Source organism: Macaca fascicularis, chromosome 6 (assembly GCF_037993035.2).
Source record: "Macaca fascicularis isolate 582-1 chromosome 6, T2T-MFA8v1.1".
In the NCBI taxonomy this organism is placed as follows: domain Eukaryota; kingdom Metazoa; phylum Chordata; class Mammalia; order Primates; family Cercopithecidae; genus Macaca; species Macaca fascicularis.
In genome coordinates this window covers 119,625,015-119,638,672 of record NC_088380.1, presented here as the reverse complement: position 1 = coordinate 119,638,672, position 13,658 = coordinate 119,625,015, and the positions used below count along the sequence as shown (strand labels likewise).

General features: G+C 43.4%; 1 protein-coding gene across 6 annotated transcripts in view; it reads left to right on the top strand.

The window, feature by feature from the left end:
- Positions 1–13,658, top strand: part of MCC (MCC regulator of WNT signaling pathway) — a 475,249-nt gene that overhangs the window by 399,980 nt on the left and 61,611 nt on the right. The window lies entirely within an intron of this gene.

Here is a 13,658-nt window from a genome sequence, read left to right as displayed (position 1 = left end):
TCTGACTGGTTGATAAAATTACATCGGGGCAGTGATTTTAAACTTTCCAGGGTAAACACGTCTTTTCTAAGCTCAATTAAAATGTTCTTTAAGATAAACTAATAGTCTTTAGAATTTGAAAAATATATCGAATTTGCCCCTTTTAATTTTTTTCTATAAAATTTTATTTAGCTTTATAGCACCTGCTCTCATTTACTTATACTGAATCTAATGTAGAATGTCATCTCTCCTGGTGCAGACTTACTGAAGTTAAAATACATTGTGTGCATGCATGTATGTGTGTATGTGCATCTCTTTAAGCGTGCATATTATGTGTATGTCTCTGTGTTTACAGATGTGTACGTGTGACTCCTGCGATTCACCCTAGGGCTTGATCTAGTTTGAGTACCATTTTGTTTAGGACATGTATCCATTACTGAAGGAGGTGATGTTTCAGGATAGAAATGTTTGGCAGAATTGTTAAAGCCTTTAGTTTTTCCAAGATGAAGTTTTTAATCCCAGGAACCCACAAACACTTCTGTGTTTGGCTGTGAGTTTGATCTATGATTGGGTAGGGGGGTAAAGCAATGAATTCCTCAAACACTTCCCTCTGAACTTCACTTTGAATTACTAGACTTACTTGACTCTCTTTCTCCGTCTTGGCAATATTAGAAGCTTGTTTTCTAGTTGTTCTCTGACTGCTAATTTTGTACACAGATAAAGTTGACTTAGAAGGGGAAAAATACTGGCTGGGCGCAGTGGCTCACGCCTGTAATCCCAGCACTTTGGGAGGCCAAGGCAAGCAGATCACAAGGTCAGGAACTCGAGACCAGCCTGGACAATGTGATGAAACCCCCGTCTCCACTAGAAATACAAAAATTAGCCGGGCGTGGTACTGTGTGCCTGTAGACCCAGCTACTTGAGAGGCTGAGGCAGGAGAATCGCTTGAACCTGGGAGGTGGAGGTCGCAGTGAGCCAAGATCATGCCACTGCACTCCAGCCTGGGCAACAGAGGGAGACTCCATCTCAAAAAAAAAAAAAAAAAAAGAAAAGGGAAAAATACATCTAGTGGGTCTCATCATCCTTCACCATTACTCTTGCTCCCTTAGCCGTAAAAAAGACCTTGTAAATAACTTGCTCTTCTATCCTTCAACAATCTTGGGATGTGTACATTGTTTTGTTTTTAATCCATTAGTAAGTGTTCTTACTTGCCATTATATAAAAATATGGAAGAAATTACTATTTTTGAATGTTATCAACTCTTCCTCATTTGAAAAATATGGAAGAAATTACTATTTTTAAATGTTATCAACTCTTCTTCATGTGTGCTAATGTCATAATTAAAAGGCTGGCACTACTGCCTCTCATATCTGAACATCATTTTGTCTTAACTCACGTGCATAAGCATATTTTCAGTATGCAGCTATATCGGATGCCAGTCTCCATCCTTGCATCAGCAGGTGTAAATCATCCCAGTCAGCAAAGGCTTTATCTGGGCAACATGACGAAATTTGCTTAGCACTAAAGCTCACGCCACCTGTAATTTCCTGGGTTATACTCCCCGATGATTATGATTGATGCCCTAATTAGGTATGTACTTACTCTTAGCGTGTGCATTCTGATGGTGCATGTTTTGTGAGGGAAATTGTTGGTGTTCAGTGTAATTACATATTGTGGTTTAGAATGAATTTTCTTCTCTCATTTGCCAGCCCTTGATTGACTAGCAAAAAGTAAAAAGTCCCCTTCCCCACTTTCCATTGTTTTCTCCAACTCTGGAGGTCAGTATTTAGAATAGCACAGTGCGGAGGCACTGCACTAGGTACCAGGGCTGTGGGGCCAGACTGCCTGGGTCATGCATAGCCTGACCTGCCAAGTCCCTATGAGTCTTTGGCATTCAGTCATTTTTTTAAATAGGAATCCTTAGATGTTTGAAGAACTCTAATGTGGACATTGGATAATTACACACACACACATACAGGCCTGCACACATAGACACATTTTAGTCAAAACCTTTCTTCCAGTCACATCTGTTACCTTTTATAAGTTTGTGCAACTAGTGTGGTTTTATATAGTTTTTATTTCAGTTACCTTCAAATGATGTTAACTTTTATTTCTTCCTCAACTAGAGATACTCTCAGGAATGTATATACATACCATGAATTGGATTTATTTCTTTTTATTTCAAGATGAGTGTGGATCTCAAAAAGTGTACTAGATGCATTTGAATGCCTGTTTACTAGACTTTTAGTGCCGAAAGTCTTCTTCCAGCCGCCACCCGTCCACCCACCAAGTGTGCTTTATTTCCCTCAGGAGGGATCTGTCCTTTGTGGTTGTCATTGTCTTCTGTTCTTCACGATGTGTAGCTCTGCAGAGCAACTGAGGTGCCATTTTCTGTTCATCCCTATGACAGTACAGAGTACAAGGCTGGTTCGCCTTTGCTGTCTTTATAGCAGCTCTGAATCCACAGTTCATCAAAGTTCCCTGACGAGCAGCTGGGACCACTTTCTTTTTTTCTTTGCCCACATTCATTGTATAGAATTTTAACTGACCAGATCAATAGGATTGGTGCTTGAACCCCGCCTGTAATTAAGCAAAGTGCTCTCTGTAGATCTTCTGAGCTTTGTTCAAGATTTAATTAAATTAGATCTTTAATGTAGTCAGTTAACAAATTGGGCTAGTGGCAGAGCAGTAACTAAGGAACAACAGGCAATTTTATTATTGGTCCTAGTTCATTATTGAATGAGGCAATCATTTATTTCTGTATGCTCTGTAATGCAGCCATGTATTTCCTCACACATGAAGAAGTGGGCTTAATGTAGGCAAGGGAGAATTACTCTAGAAAGGAAGTACTTTATTCTTTATTCATTCATTCATTTCATAAACATGGTCGGTCATCTCTGTGCCAGGCAGAGGGGTTACAATGATGAACAGGACACAGTCCCTGGCTTCAAGGATGTTGGGGAGACAGGCAAGTAAACAGATCATTGCAAAGGTATATGTCAAGTGGTGGGGACAGGTAAACACAGAGAGTGCCCTGAGAGCTCCCCAGAGAGTCGCGTGATGGCAGGAACCACTTTCTCCACGTTGTTCCCATTTTTTTAGCTACTTTGTTTAAGTCAACCACGATGTGGCAAAAATAATCTGTGCTTTCCGCACTGTGTTTGGCAAAGCAAACTTGATGTGACCACAGGCACATGAAACTGTGTCCCACTGAATCATAGACTTGAACACAAATCGGCCACATCAGTTCCTTCTGAGATTTTGTAGGAATTCTTCAGAATTACAAAATTCTTCTGCATGTTCATGTCATAAGGTGTTAACAATTTCTTCCTTACACAGTGTGCTCTACCTGGGTGTTTTCTGCGTGTCTGGGAATGAATTCCATCTGTCTCTCCCGGGCTTCTGTCATCCTGGGAGTCTGGCTTCTGGCTTCATTGCCACAGTCAATTCAAGAGACAAGGAGACATGCTATTTTGAACCAAATAAAAGTCACCCTTGGCCAGGTGCAGTGGCTCACGTTTATATTTCTAGCACTCTGGGCGGCTGAGGCAGGAGGATTACTTGAGCCCAGGAGTTTGAGACCAGCCTGGAAGTGTAACTGTCGTGATCTTATAGAGGTTAAATAGTCATCCGTGTTTTCCCTCACATCTCCTTTAGCCTTGTTTGGCCGTGGTCCCATCTGAGCTGGTCCCACTCTACCTCCCCTCGGTGTTGCTTTTCTCGACCACAGGGCTATATAGAGAAAATGCAGACTGCAAAATAGTACCTTATTATGAATTTCTAGCTGTATAAATTTCCATTTCATAGATATTCATATGTGTGTATATAAAAATATTGAAAATAGACCAGAAAAATATAAACAAACATCATAATGATAATATGTTATATTGGCCTCAAAGGGACCTTAAACTTCTCTATAATGTTCTAATTTATTTTTTAAATGAATGTATTCATATCGTTGTATAATTTTTCATATGCAGAAGTATATACATAGAAATAGAGAGGACACTAGTATGCTAAAATATAACAGGTTAAATCTGGGCAGTGGAAGTATGTGATTGCTTTTTTCTTCTTTGTCCTCTTTAATTTCCAAATTAAGCAAAAACAAAAAAGTATGGATCATAGAGAATGATCTGTATCTCACAGCTTTTAACGGTTTGGTATTCACATATAAACTGAGTCTTCTTTTTTGTCCTTTATTGAACTTTGTTCATTTCTTATTTGTTCCATTTCTTCATAGGAATTTCTTTACAGGATAAGGAAGAGGATGCCAATATTAGCTGAGTTTAAATCCATAAAAGTTCTGTAAAAACAAGCTCTGTCTCAACACTGCTCCTCTTAGCTCTCCCCAGCTCTCATCTAGCTGCATGGGAGGGAGCTGAGAGGAGCCGGGTCTGGCTTCAGTGTGCTCCTTCCAAATAGGAGGCTCAGGTGGCTCTTTTGTGTGACTGGTATGTTAGTCAGTATGAGGCTAGGTTTTTCTGCAGTAACAGGTTCACTTCCCAAATCTCAGTGGCATGGCACATTGTTTCTTGCCCGTACCATATGTTCAATGCAGGTTAGAGGACAGGTGCACATTTCTGATCCATACATTCACTCAGAAACTCAGACTGTTGGCCGTCTACCACCTAAGAGCCCACTCAAAAGCTCCCACCACAGCATTTATTTTTTTATTATTTTTTTTTATTATACTTTAAGTTCTAGGGTACATGTGCATAATGTGCAGGTTTGTTACATATGTATACTTGTGCCATGTTGGTGTGCTGCCCCCATCAACTTGTCAGCACCCATCAACTCGTCATTTACATCAGGTATAACTCCCAATGCAATCCCTCCCCCTGCCCCCGTGATAGGCCCCGGTGTGTGATGTTCCCCTTCCCGAGTCCAAGTGATCTCATTGTTCATCTCCCTCCTATGAGTGAGAACATGCGGTGTTTGGTTTTCTGTTCTTGTGATAGTTTGCTGAGAATGGTGGTTTCCAGCTGCATCCATGTCCCTACAAAGGACACAAACTCATCCTTTTTTATGGCTGCATAGTATTCCATCCACCACAGCATTTAAATGCTTCTGCGCCCTGCCTGTTGACCAGAACTAGGCAAATGGCTTTACCTAACCATAAAGGGGCTTAGGAGCTTGGAGGAGCATGTGGATGTTGGTTCAACAGTACAAGTTTCTGATGCAGCTGATTTACATGCTTTGACCATGATACCAGCCAAGCTTGGCCATGAATCAGAGTTCCAGAGAAACAGGCAGTTTCACTCATCCATCTTGTGGTGACCCCACACGTGTGTGTCAGAATCATTGGGAAGTTCTTTCAGAGGATGTCTGTCCAGGCCTTTCCATGAGCCAGAGTCAGTGAGTGGGGTGTAGCACCACGGCACACTCCCCCACATCATGATCATGGTCAGCACTTGGAGACAGGGAAGGGGGAGGCAGTGTCCTCTGGTCACCCACTGGACATGGGCCAAGAGCTTCTCCAAGCGTCCTCTACTTCCTCTCTGCAGGTGAACTGAGAGAAAGAACTGCAAGCTTTCTGCCTTCTCCTCATGCCCAGCCTGCTCCTCCTGGGCCCACCATGTAGCAGTGATGAGCCCAGCGTCTCCTGGGGAAGCTGCCTGCTCTGTGGAGCCTGCCCTGTACTGTCCCTTCACCAGGGTCATCTGAGCTAGAAGAGGAGGGAGGGTGGAGTCCACCAGGGTGCAGGCACCCTGGGGCTCCCAAGGCTGGAGGCACTGCCTGGCACGCTTCCAAATCCCCCAGCTCACCCCGTGAAGGAAATCACTTCCACAGGGAGCTGCTTATTACCAGTGCAAGCTCAGTAGGGCTTATTTTTAAGAAAGGCTCTGTTAATAATATTGATAGTATTGACATTCTGTGAACATTTGCAGACTGAACCCCTCTCACATTAGACCCTCCTCAGACTAAAATGAGATACTTCTAAAGGGAAAGCAGGACTTAGTCAAAGCCTAAATCACCAGCCTGGGTAACATAGCAGGACCTCTTATCTACCAAAAAAAAAAAAAATTGTTTTTTTAAATTAGCCAAATGTGATGGTGTGCACCCATAGTCCCAGCTACTCAGGGGGCTGAGGTGGGAAGATGGCTTGAGCCCAGGTGATCAAGTCTGCAGTGAGCTATGATCACACCACTGTACTCCAGCCTGGGTAATAGCAAGACCCTGTCTCTAAAACTCTAAAAATAAATAATTTTGAAAACCTAAATTATGACAATAGCCCAGAACATATTTCTTTTTTTTTTTTTTTTTTTTTTTTTGAGGCGGAGTCTCGCTCTGTCGCCCAGGCTGGAGTGCAGTGGCACAATCTCAGCTCACTGCAAGCTCTGCCTCCTGGGTTCACAACAGTCTCCTGCCTCAGCCTCTGGATTAGCTGGGACTACAGGTGCCTGCCACCACACCCAGCTAATTTTTTGTATTTTTAGTAGAGACGGGGTTCCACCGTGTTAGCCAGGATGGCCTTGATCTCCTGACCTCGTGATCTGCCTGCCTCGGCCTCCCAAAGTGCTGGGATTACAGGCATGAGCCACCACGCTCTGCCAGCCCAGAACATATTTCAAACACTTATTTGTGATGGGCGATGATTTATGCGCATTTTGTTTCATCATTGCCAGAATCCTAGCTGGTAAGTACTATTATTATACCCTTGTTAGAGATGGGAAAACAGAGGCCCACAAAAGCTTTAACAAACTTGCCCAAGTCTACATTGATGTTAACTCTAGGTACCAAAATTTGGGATCTGGTGGCTTTATTAGGGGAGGCAGTTGTCATTATTCTGTTGGTTAGACCACTTTCCTGTGGCCTTCGGTCCACGCTTGTCCTCAGCCTAGCCCCACTCCCATGCAAACCAGCAGTGGGTTAAACAGCAACGTGGGGGCCAGATTCCTTAGGGTTTCACAGACCCACTCTACTGGCATTCTAATGCTACGTGAAGGTACCATGAGCTTGTTGCAGAAAAGAGGAAGCTGGTGGTATGCGTGCGTTTACCTTGACCTGAGTCCGGTGTTGTGTTCCCCTCCTCTCTGTAGACTGAGGGAGTTTTAGGGGGAATCCAAAGCAGAGAATTCCCAGAACCCTGGTTCTTTCACCGCTTCCGTGGACACAGCTCCCAGTTACTTTACGAGGGCCTTACACACACTTGAGCCACGGAGACTGTGAGGCAACTCTGGCTGTGGGCACCAGTATTTGCTTACTCACCCCAGCCTCCCTGGACCTATGAGGAAGCCAGGCTGCTTAAAGGCTAGCTCTTGGCTGTCATGAAAGAAGCTGACTCAATGTGTCAAAAAGCTGGTAAGAAATTAGGAAGATTGGCCTGGAACAGTGGCTCATGCCTGTAATCCCAGCACTTTGGGAGGCCAAGGCGGGTGGATCACGAGGTCAGGAGTTCGAGACCAGCCTAGCCAACGTAGTGAAACCCCATCTCTACTAAAAATACAAAAAATTAGCTGGGCGTGGTGGCAAGCGCCTGTAATCCCAGCTACTCGGGAGGCTGAGGCAGGAAAATCGCTTGAACCCGGGAGGTGGAGGTTGCAGCAAGCCGAGATCACGCCACTGCACACCAGCCCAGGTGATGTGCGAGACTCTGTCTCAAAACAAACAAACAAGAAAACAAAAAGAAAAGAAAAGGAAGATTGCCAAAATGCTGGCCTTTTCCGATGCAACCCTTTTGATAATCATATCCAGGTACTTTAGTGTGTTATAGAACAAAAGAGAAAATAGCACACCTATCACACTTACCGAGAAATGGAAACGCTGATGGATTTTTTTTCCTTCTATTTTGTGGTCTCTTCAAAATTGCCATTAACAATAAAACACCATGTAAATTCAGTTTATAGGAAGAAATAAATATTTGCTGTAAATAGGTTCTGATTATTTGAGGGCTCTAAGAAGAATCATATAAAGTCTCCAATAAGAGGTGTGGTTCTCGGCAAAATATCTACAAACCCTGGACTTTGAGACGGCAGCTTTCCAAAAACTACACAGGGACTAACTGCATGAAGCTCATTAAGTAGAGCTTTCCCAACCTAGTGATTCTCACCCTTCTATAGTATGGAAATCATCTCATCTCAACCAGCTCCATTACACAGTGAAATTATGAATTACAACCTAATTACCTGAAATTACAACTACTCAGTGAGCACTGCTACATATCATCAGCGGAACAGGCTCTTTTATGGCTAATAAAAATGTTTCTGATCCTGCTTAGGACTCTGGTGCCACCTTGCCTTCCTGCTGGTCACTCATCTGTGAGCCATATTCACAGATGACTTCATCAGCTGACTCTTGTCTGTGCTCCCACAATTGTCCTGAGATTGAAGCATCCGCATAGCTGACCTGTTTCATACTTGCCCAGCCTCACGTTTTCGAGGAATTTACTAGCACTTTGGAAACCTGCTTCTGTGCACATTCTTTGTGTTTGACAGCTCTAGTGCCAAATCCCTCCAACGTCTCACTTTCCCCCTCTGCCTAATCCCTCATGCTCCTGGCTTGTGTCATTTACTTTCTTTTTGATTGATTGAGAAAGAGAGAGAGAGATCAATAGAGAGGTAGATAGATGTGGGATCTGGCTATGTTGCCCAGGCTGGAATGCAGTGGCTATTGACAGTTGTAATCACAGTGCACTCAACTCTTGAATTCTGGACTAAGTGATCCTCCTGTGTAGCAAGCTGCCTGAGTAGCTGGGAGCTGAGCTTGAGTACAGGTGCGTACCACCATGCCTGGCTTTTTTTGTTCTAATTTGGCACTCAGGGCAGAGAGAGAAGATAATTATATTCATCAGTCACATTCACTGGTCCCTCTTTTAATTTATTACTTATAAATAATTTATCCCCTATAATATCCCATCCCTTTCCCCCTACTTTGTGCGTGTCCTAAGATAGTGTTTTGCATTACTTTTAATTTATTTAAATGTTATTGTGCTGTCACCTTCTCTTATGTTTTTCTCCTCAGCACTCTAATTTTAAGGTTGGTCCATATGACTGTGTGTACATCTGGTCCTGTGTGTCTAAGGACATCTAGCATTCTGTAGTGACCCACCTATTACATTTACAGCCGCTGCCAATCAGATTGCTTCCCACTTCCCATGACCACAAACAATGCTGCAGGGCATAGTCCCTGTGTCTCCTCCGGCCTGGTGGGAATTTCTCAGGATCACATGTCCAGGAGTGAAACTGGTGGGATTCAGAGTCTTGCTTTGACCAAGTACTCCAGGGCAGCTTCAGGGAACACTGGCCAGGCCGTCCGCCCAACAGCAGCAAAGGAGTACTTCACCACCTGTGTCCCTGCCAGCTCTTGTACTTCCATTGTTTCTTTCATTCCATTCTTTTTCTCAGGTTTGATTTTTTTGGTACTGAAAATCATGTATTCTTAGCAATTTCTTTCAGCAAAGATCTATAGGTGATAGATTCTTAATCTTAGGTGATAGATTCTTAATCTTTTGCCCATACTCTTGATAATAGCTGTATAATCTCCTGTCACTGCTGTAACAAATTATGATGAACTTAGTGGCTTAAAACAACACAAATTTATCATCTTACAGTCCTAGGGGGTCAGAAGTCCAAAATGCATCTCATTCACTAAAATGAAAGTGTCGGCAAGGCTGCATCTTTCTGGAGACTGGAGGGGAGAATATACTTGCTTGTCGTTTCCAGCATCTAGAGGGAGTCTGCATCCTTTGACTGTGCCCCTTCCTTCATCTCCTAAGCCAGCAGTATAGCATCTTCAGAACTCTAACTCTGGCATTCCTGCTTCCCTGTTACAGGGAGGGGTGTAACTTCTGAGTTGTGAAGTTGTGAGTCCTGAGTCCACCTAGATGATCCATGATACTCTACCCATCTCAGTTCTCTTTTGCCATGCAAGGTTACATTCACAGTTCTCAGGGTTTAGGAGGACGTGGATGCCTTTGGGGGCCATTATTCAGCCTACCACAATATTCTAAGTAGGCATTAGATTTTAGAGTGATAGGTTTTTTAGTGGCATTCAATAGATTTTATTGAGACTGTATCAGTCCCTGTTGAAGGTGTTGGCAATGCAGTAGTGAATGAAACAGAACAACACCCACAGACCCACAGAACCTGAGGTGCCTCTATCCCATGAGAAGGCAGTGTGAGTGTGTGTGTGTGTGTGAGAGAGAGAGAGAGAGAGAGTGTGTGTGTGTGTGTGTGTCTCAGTCTCATTCCATCACCCAGGCTGGAGTCCAGTAGTGTGATCCTCCTAGCTCATCACAGCCTCGACCTCCCTCCCAGTCTCAAGCAATCCTCCCACCTCAGCTTCCTGAGTATCGGGGACTACTGGCGCATGCACCACATATACAGATAGTATAAATTTGGGCCTCACACCCAAAGGTGCCACTGGTTTGGGGTTTTGGTTTCTGAAGGTTGACTCCTCTGCACAGCCTCAGGATTCCTTCTGTGGACAGCACTTTCAGCTTTTCATCAACAGATCGGGCAGAGAGGCTCCAGGCATGAGGCAGAGGGATCGGCTCAAGCAGCTAGACTCGCAGGCGCCCTCCATCTCCTCCCTCCCACACTCACATTCTGTGCCCTGCTCACAGCCCCTGGGCTTGCAGTAGTACCACCTCCTGGCAACCCCTTCACCTTTATTTCTCATTTCTGGCACCTGGAGATTTTGCTGTCTTTTGACCTTGGCAATGAATTTATTTCTCTCATTGTTCCTTTTTATGCAGCATTTGTATGCATTTTTAATAGGAGGAGCACCTGTTGACTTTAGCTGAGGCTGTCATACGCTGGGAAGTTTCAGTTGTTGTATACAGTTACATAGCTGTAACCTCTGTTAACCTCTGAAAGCCTCTGTTCTCATTCTTGTCCTTCCTGCTCTCTGCCAAAGCTGAATCAGTGTCTGCCGTCCTCCTTCTGGGTAGATTCTCTTTGTGTACATTATAGAATTTTGTTTATTCTGTGTCTTTCATCAGTGCTCTTCCTTTCACTTGGTCGTTGAGGTATGTGTCCAAATTTTGTTTTGGCCAACGCCCCAAGCACATTCTTATCTCTGTTGTGGTTTTAATCCTTTTTTATTTTGTACTTTATTTTAATGAGGTCTCCAGAGTTGGAAGAAAACAGTGTGTTCCTCAGTCTACTATCTTCAAAGAGAGAGTTCAGCTGAGCTCTCAGTGCTGCTGTGTAAGCTTCTTTTTTTTTTTTTCTTTTTTGGTCCTAGGTCAGCCTCCTTTCTCATTTCTGACATTCCCCTGTCATACCTGGCAGAGAAAACAGAAGCCATCAGACAGGAGTCCCTGTTTCACCTCTTCCCTGACAGTCTGCGAACCACCTTTGTTATTGCCCATCCTCACCTCCTTTCCTTTTCTCCCTGAGAAAAAGGTGTCCCTATCTCCCTGTCCTCCACTGACCCTCCGCTCCTGCCCGCCACACTGCCACACCTCCTCCCTGAGCCTTATCCATACCTGGCGTTCCTAAACCTATCCAGTTCTAATCACTTCCCAGTTCTAGTCACTTTCCTTCAGACTTACATTTCTAATTGTTGACTGATAAGCCCTCCCTCACATACTCAATTGTTTTCTCAAATTCAGCCTGTCCAAAGCTGACATCATTGTCAGCTCCAGACATTGTCAGCTCTGGTCATTTCTTTCTGAAAAGATCAGCTTCTCTTTATGTTTTCCTTTCTCATTGCTAAGTAACTCCATGATCCACTAAGTCACCAGCCACAAGTTTGGATGTTTTTTTTTGTTTGTTTGTTTTTTACCTCCTTGAATATTTCCAGAACTGCACTGATGCATACAGTAGCTACTAGCCACATACAGCTATTTAGGTTTGAGTTTAAATAAATTAAAATACAATACAATTAAAAATTCAGTTCCTTGGGTACACTAGGCACATTGCAAGTGCTTACAGCCGTGTGTGACACCAGGCTACCGTAGCAGACAGCGCCGCTCTAGAACATTTCCGTCCACACAGGGAGTTCTGTTGGATGGAGCTGGTCTAGAGTGTATCTTGCCATCCTTATTCCCACTTCGCTGACTGTAGTTGAGCACTAATAATTTCCCACCTGAACCATCAGTAGAGCTCTTGGCTCACCAACTTTTTCTTCCTTACTTCAGTCTGTTTTCTCCTCTAATCAAATGATTTTTACAAAACCCTTGAAGAAATACCAGAGAGAAACAACTGTGGCCTTTTAATGTCATTTCCTTACTTGAAACTTCCAGAGTCTCCCCCATTATCTTTTCCTCTTTATTTGCTTGTTGAACAGCTCAGCCTTCAAGATTGAGTTCCAGTGTTGCCTGCTCTAGGAAAGCAGAGGCCAGCCAGGATTCTTCTTCTGCACTTAGACACTCCTTGTTGGTACCCCTCTCTCAGAGCGTGTTTCCCATTGTAATGTTTACCAGCCATGCAGTAGCTTCAGGAGAAGTGAAAAAATGGCCTTTCAGGTCATGTTCTGGTGTTGAGGAACCCCAGTTGAGACAGGCTGTGAAGAGTGGTGAATGATGTTCTCACAAGTATCAGTCCCTGCCTCAGGTTACCCTTGGTTCTTGGCTATCTCTCGACTCCAAAATATATATTCTGTAGAGAGTAACAGAGTTCCTTCAATAAAAATAGCTGTGTGCAGTGGCATGCCCCTATAGTCCCAGTTACTTGGGAGGCTAAAGCGGGAAGATCCCTTGAGCCCAGGAGATTGAGGCCAGCTTGGGCAACATAGTGAGACCCTGTCTCAAAAAAATAAATCTTCAGTGAAGGAGGAATATTTTAATTACCACAAACTTTCATAGTTTTGGAGTCTAGGAGTCCAAACTCAAGGTGTTGGCAGAGCCACACACCCTCAAAGGGCTTTGAAAGAGAATCCATCCTTGCCTCTTCCAGCTTCTGATAGCTCTTGGTGCTCTTTGACTTGTGTCCAATCTCTGCCTTCATCTTCACAGGGCCTTCCTCCCTTTGTCTCTATGTCTGCGTCGTAAATATCCCTTCCTTTCCTCTTGAAAGAACACCAATCATTGCACATAGGGCCCGCCCTAAATCAGATTATCTTGGCTTGAGATCATTAATTTAGTTATATCTACAAAGACCCTATTTTGAGATGAGGTCACATTCATGGGTACTGGGGATTCAAATTTGGACATATCTTTTGAGGGAGACATAATCCAATCCACTACAATGGGTGAGAATAAAAGTGAGAACTCGGTTAACTATGTTTCTGCTTCTTTCCCAAGCCATGCCTAAGCTGACTCAGCATATTGACTTTAGCCTTCGTTTCTTGCATGTATTCCTATACATTAAGATTCTCACTCGCAAATCAAAAGAAGGAGGAGGAGGCCACTTAACCAGCTGTCTTTCTTTCCGTGACAGGCACACTGCACTCCCTTCAGCTGGATTTGCTTCCACTGGCTAGCAATTATCATTAAATAATAAAGCATAGCCCAAAATAAACATGTTTATCATCTTTAGTTTTCAGAGACATTCTCTGGGTCCAAAGCTTTTAAAGTGAACGTAGATATTTAGATTTAGAAATTATTTTAAGCACATGTGTGCACATATACAGCAAGGAAAATGACTAGAAGTAATTGCCTCTGTGGAGTAAGAAATAACATAAGCACTTTGACTGTTTTTATGTTTTAGTATTATCTACATTTTGCACAGTGAGCATGTTTTACTTTTGTGATTAGAAGAAGAAATGTTTTTAAAGCACGGATAGTTTTAATA